The sequence below is a fragment of the Cavia porcellus genome, unplaced genomic scaffold, assembly GCF_034190915.1.
Source record: "Cavia porcellus strain 051 isolate PalLab524CR breed Dunkin Hartley unplaced genomic scaffold, mCavPor4.1 scaffold_27, whole genome shotgun sequence".
Taxonomy (NCBI): domain Eukaryota; kingdom Metazoa; phylum Chordata; class Mammalia; order Rodentia; family Caviidae; genus Cavia; species Cavia porcellus.
Genome location: NW_026947510.1, coordinates 45919037 through 45938700, shown reverse-complemented (window position 1 = coordinate 45938700; position 19664 = coordinate 45919037). Strand labels below are relative to the sequence as shown.

General features: G+C 33.1%; 1 pseudogene; it reads left to right on the top strand.

The window, feature by feature from the left end:
- The window catches only part of LOC100718861 (solute carrier organic anion transporter family member 1B3-like), a 64011-nt pseudogene that overhangs the window by 30865 nt on the left and 13482 nt on the right, over positions 1-19664 (top strand).

Here is a 19664-nt window from a genome sequence, read left to right as displayed (position 1 = left end):
ATGGAATAACTTGTTCTTCAAACACTTAGAATGTTGCTTGGTACCCAACGGAGCACCAAATTTTCCTGAATGAACAAACTAAATGAATTAGTGTATGTAATATCTAAAATACCAAGAATAAGCAAAGATTATAAATGCAAAACTCAATATAAAACAATGCATATATAGAACTTAATTTGGGGCCAAAATTTGCTAAGCCATATATGGAAAATAGCAAAGGAATATAGTTTTCAAACTTGGCAGTAGTATTTCAGGAAACTAACTTTGTGTAAGTATAAATGTATATCATATAATGTATCTTACATAACAGTAATGATTCCTATAATAACATGTATTTAACTTGCTTTATATTAATAGTGTGTCTATTTTCATAATTTTAAGATTTTTTAAGGTCTATGAAATACCTCCTCAGCAATCGTCTTTATATTTTGTATGTGATTATGACATTGATATGGAACAGCCATTTGGCTGCTGCAATTACTTATGTGTTTAAACACCTAGAACAACAGTATGGTGTGACAGCATCTCAAGTTAACTTTTATATGGGTAAGATACATTTTGTTCTTGTTTCTTTGTATAGTGAGTAGTTGATGTTCCAACTGACACTTTATTGTGAATAAAATTCTATATTTCAGCAAAAATTTGCATATATTCTTTTGAACCTTACTGAATATGTCAGTCATTGTTCCATCCTTGAAACTGCAGCTTATGTTCTATGAGTTTCTAAAGGAAAAGTTTCATGTTGAGTGGAACATTTATACATTACCTATATGGTCAGATTTTACACTTTACTGTTCAGATGCTAAAACAAATTGTTTTAAAATTGGAACAATACAATTCTATAAATCATGGATTTTGAAATCAGAACTGAACTACTTACAAAACAGGCCACTGATGTTTTCAAAAGACCAACTACTCTAAATAAACCATTAGACTAAGCATGATTTTAAATGAATTCTTATTTTAGAATTTTATATTATATTACCTACATATAATGGCTTATGGAAACCGATTATTATAAAAGATTAATAAAAATATTGTAGATACTGACTAAGCATTTACTGAACTAAATATATATCAAGTGATATATAACTATATCATATTTATATAAAAATTAGTAATTTGAGACTGATTTTCTTAAAGTATTGCCTCAGAATTAAGTAATTCTCTGAACTTAATTTAAAGTTTAACTGTCAAGGTTAGATTTTGACTTCCTGTAACCCAGCTAGAATTTTTGTTACAGAAGTCTTTTTTAATTCCTTTTTGGTGACTGAAATAAATAAATTATAAAGGAATCTAACATTTTCAATACAATATATAGACTTTTGTGTTAATTTGTATTAATGAACACAGAATGCATACTATTTCAAATACTTAATTCTAAAGAATGAAAGTTCTCCTGGGCTTTTAAGTGCCAGGACTACTTATTTTGAAAATGCAAAGGATTTTAAATAATAGAAACAATTCACAAGAGGAGAAAGATTGTGGTTTTTTTAAATTTTTTTAGGATGATGTTAAACACTTATTCAGACACATATATTGTCTCTTCATTGTCTTTATAGTTAAAGAAGGCAAATCCTCACTTTTGGCAGGAAGAAATTACGCTTATGTCTCCTACATTGTTTCTTTTTTTTCTTAATTTTAACCTGCAATGCTTCCGCTTTGGAAAAAAAACATGGTTAGGTGAATTGCATTGATATATACTGTGCTTATATGTAAAGGTGTACTAGAAACACTATACTAATACATTTACAATGTTTCTCTCTTGTATTTCTAGGAATCATAGTCCTACCTACTGTGGTGATTGGAATGTTTCTAGGAGGATATCTTGTTAAAAAACTGAAATTCACTATAGTTGGAATTGCCAAATTCACAATATTTAATTGGTGCATTATCTTACTTATCGAAGGACTATATTTTCCTTTCTTATGTGAAAGAAAATCAGTTGCTGGCTTAACTTTGACCTATGATGGGTTTGTATAATCATTTAATATGCTAAGTATGCAATGAAGAGAGTCTGAGAAATTAGAGAAGAAAACAATTTTAATTAAACTTTGATTTAACTTTTACTTATAATTTTTTACTTGTACTTATAAATTTGCAAACTTTATATTTCTTATAACCTAAAGTTTGTTTTTTATTTCTATTTAAGGTGGGTTGTAATAATGATAACTTATTTGCCAGAGTGGTTGCAAAGAATGGTGGGTACCTTTTCCCCTCACTTTCGACATATGAAAATTAATGCTTACAAAACCCCACAACTTATATATTCCACAATATCATAACACATCCTGAAACATTCTTCTTCACATTTAGGGTTTTTTTATTCCAAAAGTTTTAGTCTTCACCACTGATCCTAAACCTCTTAATCTTAAGTTCTAAACTGGGGTTGTCACAATTGCAATATAGATGATAGTCTCCAAAATTAATTGAGCAACCATTATCTACAGTTCTCTTTGGAGTTTAAGAAATATAGTTGAGACCATGCCCTGACCTTGTACTCAATTCTTTATTTATGAAAAGTAATACTGTTAAATGCAGTACAATTTCATTGAAAATATAAATATTAAACATGCTACACAAAATTTTATATTACACTCAAAATCTTTGCTTATCCACTACTATCACATAGTATGAAGTATTTTTAGCACTTAAGTCTACCCTAAGTCAAAGGCTGGACTATGATACAAAAGGAGATCTGATTACACCTAACATCTTAAGGTTAGGTAGTTTCTTACTGAAGCAAAGTTCCTTGCATCACAATTCCTTTGTCACGCTTTTCTATTTTTATAACCATCTCTCTTTTTAAAATTTTATTTAAAAGGAAAAAGAGAAAAACACAAAACAAAACAAAGCGGTGTAAGGGTACAAGTAATACAGAACTACAAAAAAAAGTAATAAATCACCAGTTAATAGATTACATATTATCATCTTAGAAATAGTTGCTCAAATCACAGTATCAAAGAATACAAAGTGGACATTTAAACAGTGAGACTGCAAACAGTTGTGTTCAATGATCCATCTCTTATTTATTTCCAGACTTAATCCAGTGACATCTCATGCAAATGTACCACTGTCTCTTTGCAACTCTGACTGCAACTGTGATGAACATCAGTGGGAACCAGTCTGTGGTAGCAATGGAATAACTTACTTGTCACCTTGTCTCGCAGGATGCAAAGTTAGAGGTGGTGATGAAAACTCTAATGTGAGTATTAAAATTATATTCACTCAGCTCTGTAATCAGGATCATAGGTTTACATTTAATGATCCCTTATGAAATCTTCCTATAAGTAATGTCCCAATAAAGTGATGCATGCAAAATGTTGCATTGTTTTCAGTCGTTGTGATACCTGTGATGATGTGTACGCAAAGCTTCATATAAAAGTCTTTCTTTGGATCTCAATCAGGATTTTCTGTTAGTTGAATTCTATTTTGAGATTCCCTGATTATTTTTTTCCTTGAGATCATAGGAATGTTACCTTTTGGAATATGAATATATTTCAACTTTCTATGGATCATCTCATTTTACTAAAGTATATGATTTCCACTGAATAGGTATTAATTTGCCTTCTAAATTTCAGGGTAAAAGCCCCAGACAGTCAACTGTCACAACTACCTGCCTCACTACAAAAGTGTATCAAAGTGTATAAAAACAATATATACATAGTTTTGAATATGTATTCTGATGAGTTTAACTCTAGCTTTCCATTCTAACTTTCCAAGAAATTACTGAATCTTCCTGCTTAATTAGCTTCCAAATTCTTGTCTTTTAATCCTGATTTTGTCATAACTGGCACTTCTGCATCACACAATTTAGTATCCTCCTCACACATTGTCAACATACCTCATATAATCCCATGTTTTTCTTCACTCAAAATTGGTCTTTCCTTGTGAACTGTGGGTTCTCATTTTATATTGCTGCCCATACCACCAGTGTACTCAACACCTCACAAAGTCAGGTAAACATTTCTTATTCCTTTCCCTATTAACTGCATTAGAAATATAGCCACCTGTGTGCATTGCTCTCTGCCACACACTTTCAAGGTTGATTCTTAAACATTTTTTTCATGCCTATAATTTGTCATCATGCCCTATAATCCTAAAGACTAGTTCAGAAAGGAATGGTAAATTGTAAGAATGAAGCATTCTAGATTATCTGAAAGTCAGCCAGACTTTAATAAACTTGCAAAATCATGGACTGAAATAGTGTCATTAAAAGCTCACCATTCATTTTTGCTTTCACTGAAAGTGCCATTTAATTCACATTCCTTCTTTGCCCACTGTTGAGGGTCTGCAAGAGACATGATGTTAGAATACTAAAGAGCATTCTGTCTCCTATAGGTATATCATCTTCTCAATACTTTGGAGCTAATTCAAAGGCATTCTAAGAAATTCTTAGGAATAAATTGTCTTTTCTGATATATCATTCTTTGTTCTACATTATTTCTTTATTGACCAATATGTTTGTTCATTAAGAATTCTTTCACATGATTCCTAGTTGAAAAACAAGGAAAAAACAGTTAAAGTGTTCTGAAAGTATATATATATATATATATATATATACACACACACACACACACACACACACACACACACACACACATAGGGATTCTTACTCAAAGTCTTCCTCTGGTAACTGAACATTAGCAATAATACATTCACTGTAAACATTTGTAAAACATTAGTTTAGCTTAGAATTGTAACACAGTTCATCAACGACATCTTTATGTGAACTACTTCCCTGATTCAAAACCTAAATTAGGCTTTCTTAAATTTTCCTCTTTTGTGCTTTATTGTCCTGGTAACTGTTGTGTTGACCTAAGATGATAATAATATCATATATTTTATTTCCTGTGTTTTCCTGGGTGTTATTTTGTCTATTATAATAGAATTACAACCTATTTTCCTCACTTCATTTTCCCTGAGCATTCTTATGGGTAGCTCTAGTTGTAGATTTTTGATGTTTCCAAATATTATATTGATTTCTTTTGTGGGTATTCTCTTCCCCACAGCATTATTTCCAATACATTGTTGAGATTTTTAAAACAAATAGATAAATGTACCATAGAAACGGAAAATTTGTTGAAGTAATGTTTTGCAAAACTGTACACAAATAAGAAAATTATATGATACACAGTTTAAACACTAATTTGAATTGCCCTAATTTCAATTTAGAAATGAATTTAATGTTAAAAGGGAGTTATATTTCCTTGTCTGGAAAGGTATGCAAATAGCTATTATGCTTTTTAGCTATTCAGCTAGATGTTTTTATAATGTAAATATATTCTATTAGATTACATTAGTAAATACAGTAGTTTCTATAAATAGTTTTTAGTTAAATATAATGAAATAAACTTATAGTTCTACCAGGCTTTGAAAATTTATTTTGGGATATTTCCAAAACTGTTTTTTAGATGTACTATAACTGTAGCTGTATCAAAGCATCAAGTTTCCTCAATACAAATTTTTCGGCCCACTTGGGGGAATGCCCAAGAGACGATGGTTGCAAACAAAAATTGTACTTTCATCTAAGTGTGCAAGTTTTGGTTAGTATTTTTGCATCATTGGCAGGCACTCCTTTTATCTTGCTACTTGTAAGGTGAGTATGAATAATTAAAGTATTTTTATGTAATAAGTATACAAGCAAATCTAATGATGATGGTCCCAAATATTTAATAATATTTTACATTATGTGCAACCCAAATTCATGCCTTTCTCTATTTTAATTAGCAATACGTCTTCTTGTGATTACTATGATACTTGGATGCCATAATTACTAATATTTTGTTTCCCATTCTTTATTATGGAATTCATATTCTGTACTAGGTTTCTTAAAAATGTTAACACGGAGACTGACAATTATGTAAGCTGTCAAAGAATCTCTATGAGTTTAAAATAAATTTTCATTTGGATCTGTCTTTCATCCTAATAAGCATGGGTAGTCGTATTTTTATTTCATTGAAAGACAACATTTATGGACTGGATCTAATTTCATCCTCAGTCAATTACCATAATTCAAGGCTTTAATTCTTCCAAACAATGGCTTTTCACTCAGTATCTCACAATATTGGTAAAATGATAAGATATGAATTAAATTTTCTTCCTTATTTATTGTATATCTAAAATAATATTATGCTTGATGAAGAATATTTCTTGGTATGTACAGCAAATAAAATGTGTGTTACCACTCACGTTAGACTGAATACAACAGTAAAAACTGAAGAAACAAATGAGCTTTAAAAATAGACACATAGTATTTTTGTTAAAAATCAGTAAAAAAAAAAAAGACTGTTATAAAACATAGTAAATAGGGAAATCTAATTTGGATTGAAGACAGGTGCTGTGAGGGACCAGTGTCACAATGTATTTCTGCAAAGGTGTGACATTTGTTCTATAGGTTAAAAGACCAAGTAGCTGAATGAGGGGATATTTGAAGAGAGGGCCAGATGCCCTTATCTTCATGCAGGAAGGTGCTACAACATTTGAGGAATGAGAAGAAATATTTTTTGGAACACATTGTGGCATAGAATAAAAATGCTCCTGTGAAATGATGTGAAGATTGGTATAGATCTGCAACTGTGTATACATAAGAATGATGACCAGTTTAACATCTAATTATGTTTTTAAGCCTACCTACTTGATTATAATTTTACTATCAGAAGAACAAAGAAGGGGGGCGTCTTAAGCATTGTTGGATTGTCTACAGAACTATAAACTGAAACCACAGAAATTGAAATTCTACTCTAACTCCCAATCTTTCCAATTACTTACACTAAATTATTTTACAGATAGTTATCTTAACATCAAAATGTTTCTTCAAAGAGATATACTTTTCCTTTTACTAAACTATAGGTTCATTAACATAGAAAATCATCTCAGTCATACTGCTTGAATCACAATAATGCTTAATTGAAAATATGAGAATTTTTGTGGGTACTGGTTTATTTCTCATGATATTTTTCTAAAACGTTGATTAAATCAGCATTACCACTTGCAAAAACTGCTTACAAATCTCTTACTAACATTTTATGAAAAAAACATAAGACTGAGTATAAGGTATATAATTGAATTTAGTACTGATTTTTCAATTTTCATCATAAACTATTGCCTAAGCTAGGCTAAACAGAAATGATGACATTTACTCTGTTAGTATCTCTTAATTTCAGTCATCAGGCTCAGATCTATGTGATTAAGATTCAGCTGTAATAAAAATGATTAACCTTGATTTGACTTCAATTTTCTCTCTCTCTCTCTCTCTCTCTCTCTCTCTCTCTCTCTGTGTGTGTGTGTGTGTGTGTGTGTGTGTGTGTGTGTGCATGTGTATTTGTGTTGTGGTTGCAGAAAAATTAGTAATAAACAAATTAACTTGGAATTACAGTAAATATTGCTCACTAGAAACAACAATAAATCACACTAAAAAATAGACACATTGAAGAGGCCAGTGAGGGATACTAGTCCAGAACTTGTACCCTGAAGGTTGAATTATAGCTCTGGATTACAAGATGAATTTTGAGACTGCAAGCCATATGAAGATGGTGTCAGAAAAGAGCAATGAAGGCAGAGAAGGTAGAAGCAGAGGCAAAGGCCCCATGGCCGAGCATACTCCATATACCTGTGTGGGGATTTGCCTGAACTGGAGACCAGAAATGTACAAGGCCCCAGAAAGGCCAGCCTGAAGAACATGAACACCTGATGCAAGTCATAGGAATAAGCTGCTCTAGTCTCAGGAACACTGGACACCTATGACAAGCCATGTGGATAAACTGTTTAGCAGAAGTTTTCACATGATAATTCAACCTCCCAAGTGGATAAGTAAATGTGCTTCAGCCCTTGAGCTCCGGCTCCTTATTATAGTTCTGCTTCTTCATATCTTCCTGCTCATAGGGTCAGAGGGCTCCCCATGATCTCGGTTTTCTGTATTTCAATGATTACCGTGTCTTTCTCTCTCCTCTCACCCTCCTAACTGGGAGCAATGGTAGCTGTGCGAGATGCAGCCATGAAAGGTATGAGTAAGAAATAAATGAAAGCACAGTGAGAGATCTAGGATAGTACAAATCACGTGTGTCATGGTCAAGACGTTGGAGTTTCTTCTAAGTACATTGGGAGCCAAGAAGAGAGATGGAGTTCAGGCTTTCCACTGCTGATTTACCTAACTAGAAGATTGCTCTGGTTGCTACATCAGAAATACATGGAGGTGAAGCAGAAATTGAATAATGGAAAACAGAAGACTCCATGCATTGTCCACAAGAAGGTGCCTGATTGAGAAAGGTGGTTGTTGGTAAATGGTGGCAACTCAGGACATGGCCAGCAGGAATTTGGCAAGACTTCCTCGCATGACTTCATAGGAGAGTCAGACTCAAGTTTATTGAGTGGGGTTTTATTGACTGTCTTGGGAGTGGGTAGAAAGTGAGGGATCAGTGAAGTGAGGAGCTTGAGTGGCAGAGTCTGTGTGGCTTTGTGGTGACTGCTGAGATAGCAGGGGCTAATGTGCTCTTGTGCCAGGTGCTCAGTGACCTAGCAAAGAAGACAGCACAGGTATGCTGTGTTCCAGGAAGGCAGGCTGGGTGCAACAAGATATAGGGTGGTTATTTTGGGTCTCAGATAACTGGGAAGAGACTGTCGGAGAAAACAGGCAGCTGGAGGCAAACAAGGGCAAGACTGGTATTTGATAGTAAGGCATGTGGAAAGTGATTTGAGTCTCAGTATTTTTGATTTTTTTTTAAGTGACAAAGCCAGTTGATTTTACAGATGAAATGAATTGGCATACTGTACAGACAAGAGTGTGAGCATGTTCTCACAGCTCTGTACTGAGACACTGAGCAAAATGGAAAAGACTAGGAAAGAGGAGGCTGAAGAATGTGGACAAACAAGGCCTTGTACTGTATCTACAGTAGGACCTTTTAGATATCTAGAGACAATCACATGTATAGGATTGCATTTTGCTTCAATCTTTTAAAAAATGTAACCCAATATTATATTTTGTGTTTGACAGGGTGCTTTGGACTTGTTTGAAATCTTAGAAAAAATAGTTCCTGGTGGCTCATTGTAATTAGTGTGAACAATAAAGTTTCAATGAAAATTAATTCATCCGTATTAAGAAGAGATTCTATAATAGTTAAAAATACCACACTTACAGTGGATTATATGATGAATTCATCCCGAGAGGTCCTTCAGTGTACTGAAGTGCACAGTATCAGATGTGAAGTAGGGCTCATATCGTAGTGATAAGTACTTATTTGATGATTGTGGGTGCATGAGCACACCTATGCGTGAGTGTAAATATGAGTGAGGTGGGGGACTAACCTGTGCCATGGTGTGAATGTGCACACACATGAATGTAAGGATGTCTGTGATTGTTCTCATGTGTGTGTCACTAGATCATACACATGTACAATTTCTGCTGGGTTGTTGTTGAAGTTGGTGGCCCATTTTAGAAAAATATTAACCCTATATAGTAGTCTACCCAGTTGTCCTGCATGCTGGGCCTCTCCCTGGATTAAAAGAAAAATTGTTAACAAGTTTCACAATGTCTGTTATGCTTCTAGAGTGAAACACAAGTGTATGCTTTAAAAATCAATGGCAGTAGAAATGGCTCTGCAGGCACTTATGAGAAGATTGAAGCAATGAAACCTGAGCTCTCAGGCTTACCCAAATCTCCCTTGGAAATTATATTTGAGGGATAGACACTAATACAAAAATGAATGTCCCCTGTGTTATAATTTCCCATCTTCATTATATCATGTACCACCTCCCTCAACAACAGGACAGGCTTCCTGTCCCTCAGGCTTGTTGATCTGGCAGTTCCTCAGAGCCAGAATGCTTGTTTTCTTTACTAATATATTGTACTGTTAAATATTATTATGATACCTTTAACTGAATTTTTCTGTGCAATTTTACAAGATTTCAAGTCCCTTTTCTTTTATTCTTCTGTTTTATTGCTGTGCCTACTCTGTGTTTTAGACAGACTCAATTTACCCCATGTGGATTTGAACTCCAGAACTCACATGATCATCCTGTATCCACCTCCCAAGGAGGTGGGCCTATCAGCACGTGCCAAAATCGCTAGCTGTCTCATTGACTTTTGAGGGCCTCAAAAATATCATAGTTCTTATGGGAGGATAACAGAAAAAATACATGTGAATAAACTTGAGGTATTAATTCCTTGCTCATTGCACTGAGCTCTGACAACACATGAACAAAGCATTATAATGCGCACTTCAAAAGTTACAGAGTCTAAGAGAGATTAAATATCTTCTCCAAGTCATTTAGTTGCTATGAATCATTATTTTTTCTCTTTACTTTCAAAAACAAAAATTATCATGTCATAGGTACTCAGTAAATGTTTGCTTAATGGTCACTAAATAGTTTGAGTAAAAGAAACACAAAACTGTATCATTCACATTGGCATTGCAGTGAAGATGATTTTTGTCTAAGCTGCAAGCTCTTCCCTCAGTTAAGACCACTTCTGAAGCTTCCAGATGGTTTTGTTCCACTGGAATTGTATAAGCTTATCAAAGGGCCAGTGTTGCCTTTGGTTTACCAGACACAGAAAAAGAAAATTGCAGAAATAACTTTCTTAAAAAAACAGTGAATTTCTAAGTGTATATATGTTGTCTGTGGTTAAAATGACGGGGATCCTAGACAATAGTATATAGATGACAGTTTCCACTCTTCTGGTTGTTTCATAGTTCAGTAATAATAGTAGCAAATCTTTCTGTTACATCAGTGATAGGTACAAGAAAGGTGAGAGAGGTGTGCTGAGACCTTTGCCCAGGTAATTGATCTGCTTTTTTCCCCATACACTGTGTCCACTGACAAGACTCTACCTGGTCAGTGACTTTACAGGCATCACAAGACCTGTTACAGTCATGCTCTGATGTGATTTTTGTAAGAAAAAATGTGAAAATGTTTATGAAACTTTCTTGAAATCATAACACAGTAAGTACCATAATAATGTCACTGAAGTGTGTAACTTTTAATCTTGAAAATATTAACAATACAGTGTTGGGAATCCACTTGAGGGGTTTCAGTCAACTATGAAGAAAAATGACAGAGGAACAGTTTGACGTTTAATTCAGTATGCTGTTTTAAAGATGTTTAATGTTTCTTTGTGTTTGTGTTTTTCAGAACTATTCGACCTGATTTGAAGTCTCTCTCAATGGGTTTCAATACACTGGCTTCACGAACACTAGGTATGGGTATATTAAGTTCAGGGGATAAATATTCACATCAAAGCACAAAAACTGAATGATTTTGTTTTATGATTATACAAAGGTTTAAGAGAATTGTTAATGAGAGTCATTTCTCTTTGCATGATAAAGTAATAAAAAAGGACAGGAAAACTGTGAGACCTTAATGGGAATTTGATTGCTAATTCTAAAATGAATTAGTTAAGACCAAAGCATCCTCATAATTGCACTGTATGCAAGAATAGAAAGACAGGTAATCCCAATGGATTTTCTACTTAGGGATATTTCTTCCAGCTAAGCAGAGTGGAGGGCCTTCTTTCTAAATGGAGACTGAAAATGCTTGGGAATCCCATGAATTTGAATCAACTGAGATTGAACAAAATATTAAAAATCTGAGTTAAGTTGTGCAGCTCCTTACTCTGAAGTGTTGTAATGCTGGGTGGCTCCTTTACCAGAAGATCAAAATGTAAAAAGGAATGACAACCTAGGCTCTGCAATTAGGCATCTGAGATGAAGGGAACATTCTAAGTTAACAAGCACTCGGGACATTGTAAAATTTATTTGCAAATAATGGAACCATAATTTCTAGATATAAAAGACTTATTTCTCAGTATTCACATGAGGTCATTTGTCAGAAATTTAGGAATTCATCCTCTCTTCCTTATGCCATTTGCCATTGTCCTTTCCAGATTACTCTTATTAATTTAACAACTTCTAATATAACCCCTATTGGTATTCCTTTATAAGACTTAGAAATATTTCATACTCAGGTTTTGTCTTTGGACTGGGGACTCATCATGGGGTAGAGGCAATCACTGGTGGCCCTAGGTAAGGAAGTAGGAGGAGTCAATGCCTTGGACATCTGGAAATCAAGAAAGAGGTAAAACTGTGGCCAAATTACAGTGCAAAGCTTGACAAGAAGTGCATTTGAGAAAATGTCACAGATTCTCAAAGGCAGAAAGGAGAACTTTAAGGTATGTCAGGGAGGCGAAGATGGAGGAGCTGTGGGATTCCACCCCAGTTCTCTTCCCAGGATTCTTCTGCTGTACATCTCTCTCCGGCAGCCTATGTAGTTGCTGGCACTTCCCTAACTAGCAAAAATGGCTAGCAGAGTGGTTGGGTATATAATTTAGGTGGTTGGTCCTCCTTTTCATGCACTGACATCACACTGTGAGAACTAGTTCCCATTTTTCTTGTTGCTATTTTGAAGAATTCAACCCAGAATTCCATATGTGCTAGTCAATTGCTCGGCTATGGAGCTGCATCCAAGATACTGATATTTTAAAAGGAAGTTTTCCATTGCAATTATTCAATTATTTTATCATTACACTTTTTTTTTTTGTTTTAAAGAGAATAATACAAAACAATAAAATGGAACCAAATAAAACAGTGAAAACGATATTGGATTCCAAAAACAAGACAGATGGAAATCCTGATGATTTCTATACTCCATATTGTTATCCTTTAAATAGGTGCTCAGACTACCAGCTTTAGGCTTGCAAAGTCCATCAAGCTATATAAAGATTAAGTGTTTTCTTTTTTTTTTTTTTTTTTTTACTTAAGTAGCTCTCATCTCAATCTGTATTTTTGCAAATTACCAGGTTTGGGGGAGTGGTCTCATCTATTCCTGTCTCCCATCCTGGGTGTCAGCTGACACACATGAGAGGGTTGGCTTCTCAGTTTTCATCCCAGCCCACATGGCTGCCTCTGGATCACAGGAGTGGTTGGCTTTGTGTTTGTATTTGACATGTCTGGTACATGGTTTGATGAGATGCTCCTATGACAAATTATGTACTAGGGACTAAAATTACAATTCACAAACAATTGTGCTGAGTAATACATGGATATGAATTTTGAAAAGTTCTATGCTTTATTAAATTGAAACTTATTTAGAAAATAAGTTAGAAGACAAAAAAGATCAAGTTATTTTAAATTTAAAACATTTAATTTATTATGCTTGTTCACACCAGTACCAGTATTTGGGAAAATTCTTTTGGTATAGATACACTGGCCCTCAAGTGTTTTAAAAAGAAGAAGAAAATAACAGAATTCAAAACAAAATAAAATAGTAGTAATAATAATTAATTCATTGTATATTGTTATCTTCAGAATAGCTACCCAGGGTTCAAGATACAGGCTTGGGATATCATAGAGCCAATATTGGTATAATGAACTTAGAGAAGCTAGCAGTATAACTATTTAAAATATCTTGGTTATATATCTAAGTATACTTTTTTCTTTCTTTTACTTTTTTCCCTCTTCCCCACATGAGTGTCTCTTTCTTGTGATAGTTTATTCCCAAAAAACAATATCACTTGTACATTTTGCATCCTATGTATTCAGCATCTCACACACATGAAACTATATGATGTGTTCACATGTGAGACTGATTTATATAACTTAAGAGTAAGGTGTTGAGTCCTATCCATTTATATATGTAAGTCTCAGGTATATCCTTTTTTAATAACTGAGTAGTACTCCATTTTATTTAAAAATCACATCTTTTTAAAAATCAGTTCTTTGGTATATGGGTGCCTGGGTTGTTAGAAAGATTTAGCTATTACAAATTGTGCTGCTATAAATATGAGTCCATATTTATCATCGCGATATGATGCTTTAAATTCTTCTGGGAAGACACTTGGAGGAGGAAGAGTTGGGCAGAATGGGACTCTAATCCTAGATTTCTACATAGGGTTTTTACAATGTTAGTATTAGTCAACACATGCACAAACAGTGGAGAAAGCTTCCTTTTCCCACATCCTCTCCAGCATTTCTTATTGGTTGTTTTCGTGATAATAACTGTTCTTTCTGGGGAACAATGGAATTTCAATGTTGTTTTAATTTGCTTCTCTTGAGTAATGAGTGATGTTGAACATTTAAAAGATCTATTTATTTGCCATTTGTATTTCTTCATCTCAGAAGTGTATGTTCATCTCAGATATCCACTTTTGGATTTGGCCTTTTACTGTGAGTAGTCTGATTATTTTGAATTATTTATATGTTCTAGGTAGAAGTGCTTTGTCTGAGGAACAATTGGCTAAAATTATGTCTTCTTCTGTGGCTCATATTTTCACTTTTCTGCTGATTTCTTTTGCATTTTAGATTCCAGTTACTGATTTTTGAAGTATTTCCTGTCTTTTCTGACTTTTGTTGATGAACTTTACATACACTCATATCTGGAAATCTTCTCCCTATTTTGTTTTCCAGTAGAATTAGTATTTCTGTTTTAATATTTAAATCTTTGATCGATTTTGATTTTAGTGCATGATGATAGACATGTGTCTGGTTTTAGTGTTTGACCTATGGAGAGCCATCGTTTCTAGTACCATTTATTCAAGAAGCTATCCTCCCAGTGAACATATTTGGCCTTTCTGTGAAAGATGAGGTGGATGATGTATTTGTATTTGTGTCTGTATTTTCTAATCTGTATTTCTAATCTGAACCTCAAGTCTGGTTTTTGCCAGTATCATGCTTAGTTTGTCAATGTAGCTTTGTAGTACAATTTCAAATGTGAGGTTGTGATGCCTCCTGCCCTACCTTTGTTACCCATGATTGCCTTTGCTGTTTTAAGTCTCTTCTGGTTCCAGATGAATTTCAGAAATGTTTTCTCTAGATCTGTCAGTTATACTAGTAACATTTTGGTTGAATTGCAATAAATCTGTATACTGTATCCTGTACCTACATTATGTATATGTTATATACGGTATAAAAATTTTGGGAGTATGGCCATTTTCATTGTGTTTGTTCTTCTTGTGAGAAAGTGCTATCTTTCTGTTTTATGTTATCCTCTTCAGTTTACTTTTTCAAATTATTGTAATGTTAAATATATACATCTTTCCTTCCTTTGTTAAATCGATTCTTTTTTTAATTTTATTTAAAAGGAAAAAGAGAAAAACACAAAACAAAACAAAGCGGTGTAAGGGTACACGTAATACAGAACTACAAAAAAAAAAAAAACAGTAAGAAATCACCTGTTAATAGATTACATATTATCATCTTAGAAATAGTTGCTCAAATCACAGTATCAAAGAATACAAAGTGGACATTCAAACAGTTAGACTGCAAACAGCTGTGTTCAATGATCCAAAAACATTAATATAGTCAGCTATTTAACACCCCTAAGCACACTTGCTGTTATATCCGTTAGAGCTCTTTTTATTTCCCCCTCTCTTTTTTACAACAAAATTTACACATTTTGGATTTTATTACTCCTTAGTTCTTATTACTTTTGGGGGGTAAGAATAAAGTCAAATATGGCAAAACAAAGCTGTCAGTCAAAACCAAGCATAGACATAGTACATGATGTAAAACAGAGTACAAGGTTATCAACAATGGTTATCAGCGATGTCTCTTGTTTCCTTAAAAAGAATTGTCTATCTCTTTGATATTATAAAGTGGAATAAAAATTGATTCTTAAGTATTACATTATTTTTGATGCTATTGTGAAGGGTTTGGTTTCTCCAATTTCTCGCTGAAAGAGTTAGTTGTTTTTGTACAGGAATGCTATTGATTTTAAGCATTGACTGTATCCAGCTATGCTGGTGAATTTGGTTTTTCTTAAAGTAAAGTTGAAAACACTCCTGTGTTTGGTACAGTTGTGCTGTGTGTTTTCACTACTACCCACAAAATTATAATTCCACTATCAATATTCCAGCTTTATGTTTCTTGCAAAAGATTATACCTGAACCAAAGTATCTTCCCAGTTTTATTCTCATTGTCTTAACTGATACCAATTGATGTTCCCAGAGGAAAATAGCTTACAGATATACAATGGTCTCTCTTGATTATATGTACTTGGAGATTTAGGGTAGATAAAAGATGAATGTGACATCATAAGTTGGTAGCTCAGTTCATGAACTTAATTCATTCCAAGATTCTAGGGAAGATGGCTGTGTGTGTGTTCATATGGGGAAGTGCTTGTACCCCAAATGGAGTTCTTGAAGGGAACCAAAATTTTGCCCAACTATCTTGATCTTTTGAGGATATCTACCGTTTTGAATTTTGCATACAATTAGGTCAAAACAATGAGACTTTCACAATTTTTGGCGTTCCTGACTCTAAAATCTTCTATGAATTGTTGGTTTCTCATGTCATGTTGCAGGTGGAATGTTAGCTCCAATATATTATGGGGCCATTATTGATACAACGTGTTTAAAATGGTCCACCACCAGCTGTGGAACACGAGGGGCCTGTAGCATGTATGATTCTGCATTATTAGGGTAAGTTGTCTTACATGTATTTCATTCATTGTTTTTGCTTTGACTATATTAATTTCAAAAGCATATCATTTTGAGTAGAATATTAAATTAATAATTAAGGTCACCACTTAAAGTACACTTAGTATCTGTATCATACCAGAAAATACCAACTTCTCCTTGGTACTCAGAGCAATTATAACAATGAATATTTTATTTTTCCCCCTCAAATATGAGTCAACTAAGATTGAATGATAATAGCTTATTTGCCTAGAATCAAATAGGAGAAAGTAAAATATGTTAAATATTTGCTCATTGCTTGTTTCCAAAAATTTTGCTCATTCTAAAATCTGTCTATTGAGATATATGAAAATATCTTTTCTTGCTTTACAGATATAGACAAAGGTGTGAATGTTAAATAAAAAACTTTTTGTATAGTACATATATAAAAAACATATATACAAAATGTGTAATACATATTGATATATATATATATATATATATATATATATATATATATACAGAGTCTGAACAAAATGTGCAACTACTTCAGGAAAATGAAAACTTGTGTAAATATTTTAATTCAAAATTTATTCTGATATAAGATTAATACAAGTTTTAGTGTTTAACTTACAAGAAGTGCTGAAATTGGTGACCATCATCTTTTAGACAGTTATTAGTCTGGTGAATTGTTTACGTGGTAACCTTGGCCAGTGAGATTGTTGCACAGGGATTTTAAATTTTCTTGTGTAAGGGCCAGTGGTGTAGTGGTTTTCTGTGGTATAGAGCATCCTATAAGGTCTCCAATAAAAGAGTAACCCCATCTTATGAAAAAACATTATACACATTTAAAAATTTTGTTCTTGAATTGTGCATACAGTTTATTTTTCTCCACTTTATATGTATATGCATATTTATGTAACCCTATATATTTATATAAACATAATGATTTTTCTTTTTGTTTCCATTGTGTCTATCTTCTCCAGAGAGACAAATGAGCAATAAGGCTCCAGTTGTATAAATGATGTAAAAGGAAAACTATACCTGTAGTATTCCACTCCTTTTTATTCATTTTAATATTTTTATGAATGTCTATTTGCTATATATAATGATCACATTGATCATAGGGAATTTTTTCCTGTATATAGTATATCTTAATCATTATTCATAATATATCTTTATCATTGTCATTTTTCCCATTCCACTACTCTCCCTTTAATCCTTCCTCTGCTGGTCATTCACTAAGCCTTTGCTTCCATGTGTTCATTGTTTTCTTTTCTATTTATAAGAAGGAATATTTTTCACTAGTATAAATAAAAGTGAATGGTAATATGAAAAAACAAGGCAATGGTAGCTTTCATCATAAATAATATCTACTGTAAATTTATACCTGGATTAATTATAGACAACAGACACTTGAATATGTCATGATAGGATTAATGTTCATTATCTGTGAAACAGAGGTCTGTTTCAAGGTATGACCAAAGCTCTGAGAAATCATAATAAAAAATGGTAAATAATTGCCAAACTGTGTAACAAAACTATTTAAAGCAAATTTAAAAGATAAAATAAAACAGGAAGAAGAAATTGCATGTTGCAACACAGACAGAAAGTATCTTGAATACACAACAGATCTAAAATTAAAAGACATAAAAAACAACACACAAACAAAGAAAAAAATCACGCAATGCTGGCAAGAATGAAAAGGAACAAAAATATTTTTCCATTATTTGTAAGAATATGAAACTCTTTAGTCAAATTTAAAGATTAGTGGTTTCTAACAAATTAATGTACAAACTTACATGATCAAGAAAATAATTCTAGGTGTTTTTCTAAGTCAACTGCAGACTTCTGAATACAAAAAAAATCTGCATGTATATATTAATAGCAACTCTATTTGTAGTTCTACAATAAAATAATGGAAAATGCAAAGATGCCTTCACCTGGTAAATGGATAAATAAAATGTTGCACCTTTATACAATGGAATGTTATAAAATATTACAGATGTATTAATCTACAAAAATAAAGAAAGAATACATGGGGAAGACAATTTTCAAAGCCAAAGATGTGATGATTCCCACTACATGGCTTTCTGGAGAAGGCAGTACTATGAAGCAGTAAAAAAGCCAGTAGATGCAAGTATTTAGAGCAGGATGAATAAATGAAAAACAGGGCATTTTGGCTTTAATAGACATATTTTGAATAACATGCTTAATCCACGACCATATAAAACCTGTAAGTCTGTATAACACCGTGAACTCTAATAAAAAATGTGGACTCCTTAATAATGTTTCAGTACTCATCAACTGTAACAAAGGTGCCATACTACTGAAGGATGTTAAAAACAATAGATTTATATATAGAACAAGGAATATGTGGGAACTGTATATACTTTATGTATCATTTTATGTAAAAATTATTGTGCCCTAAAACAATAAAGTATATTAAAGGATAAATTATTAAGCATTTCCAAAAATTGCTGGATACTTTTAGTGATGATTTATATAAAAAGATGTTAAAATTCATTGATTGTAATTAAAACTGACCCAGATTGTTGGCAATCAAAAAGTGATAATTGCATACCATGCTGACAAGAGTGCCTATCTTCAGAACAACAGCAGTACTTCTAGAAATTTATTCTGCACATATATTCTAAAACGTGTAATATGGCATGGCATGGTGCAACACACCTGTACTCCCAGCACTTGGGACACTGAGCCAGGAGGAGCACCATGAATCTGAGCCTTGCCTGAGAGAGATAAGTGAGTTCAAGGCCACTCTACACTTCATAGGCAGACTCTGTCTCAAAAAATATGATAAATGATGCTATAAAATGTTACACACATGTGTGTTATAGCATGTTTTTAATATTAATAGGCAGGAGACAAACAAAGTCTAGAGGCTTTTCTTTTTGTTCTTAAATTCTATCAAAGAATCAGCTGTTTGATTTGTTTATTTATTTTTTTAAATTTGTGCCTATTTCATTGATTTCTTCCTTGAACTTTACAATTCCCTCTTTGGTTCTGGCTTTTAATTTGGATCATTCCTAGGACCTTCAGTTGCATCGTTAAGATGCTGTTTGGGCTCGCTCTGTTTTGCTGTGTATACATTCATTGTAAAATCTTCTTTTTTGCTTTCAGTGTCTCCCAAATTCTGTTCAGGGAATATCCCCGGGAACTCTCAAATTTCTTTCTTGATGCCTCTATGACCCATTGAACATTGAAGATACTATTGTTTCATTGCATATTTTCTGTGGTTTCCTTGCATTTTATGTTGAGT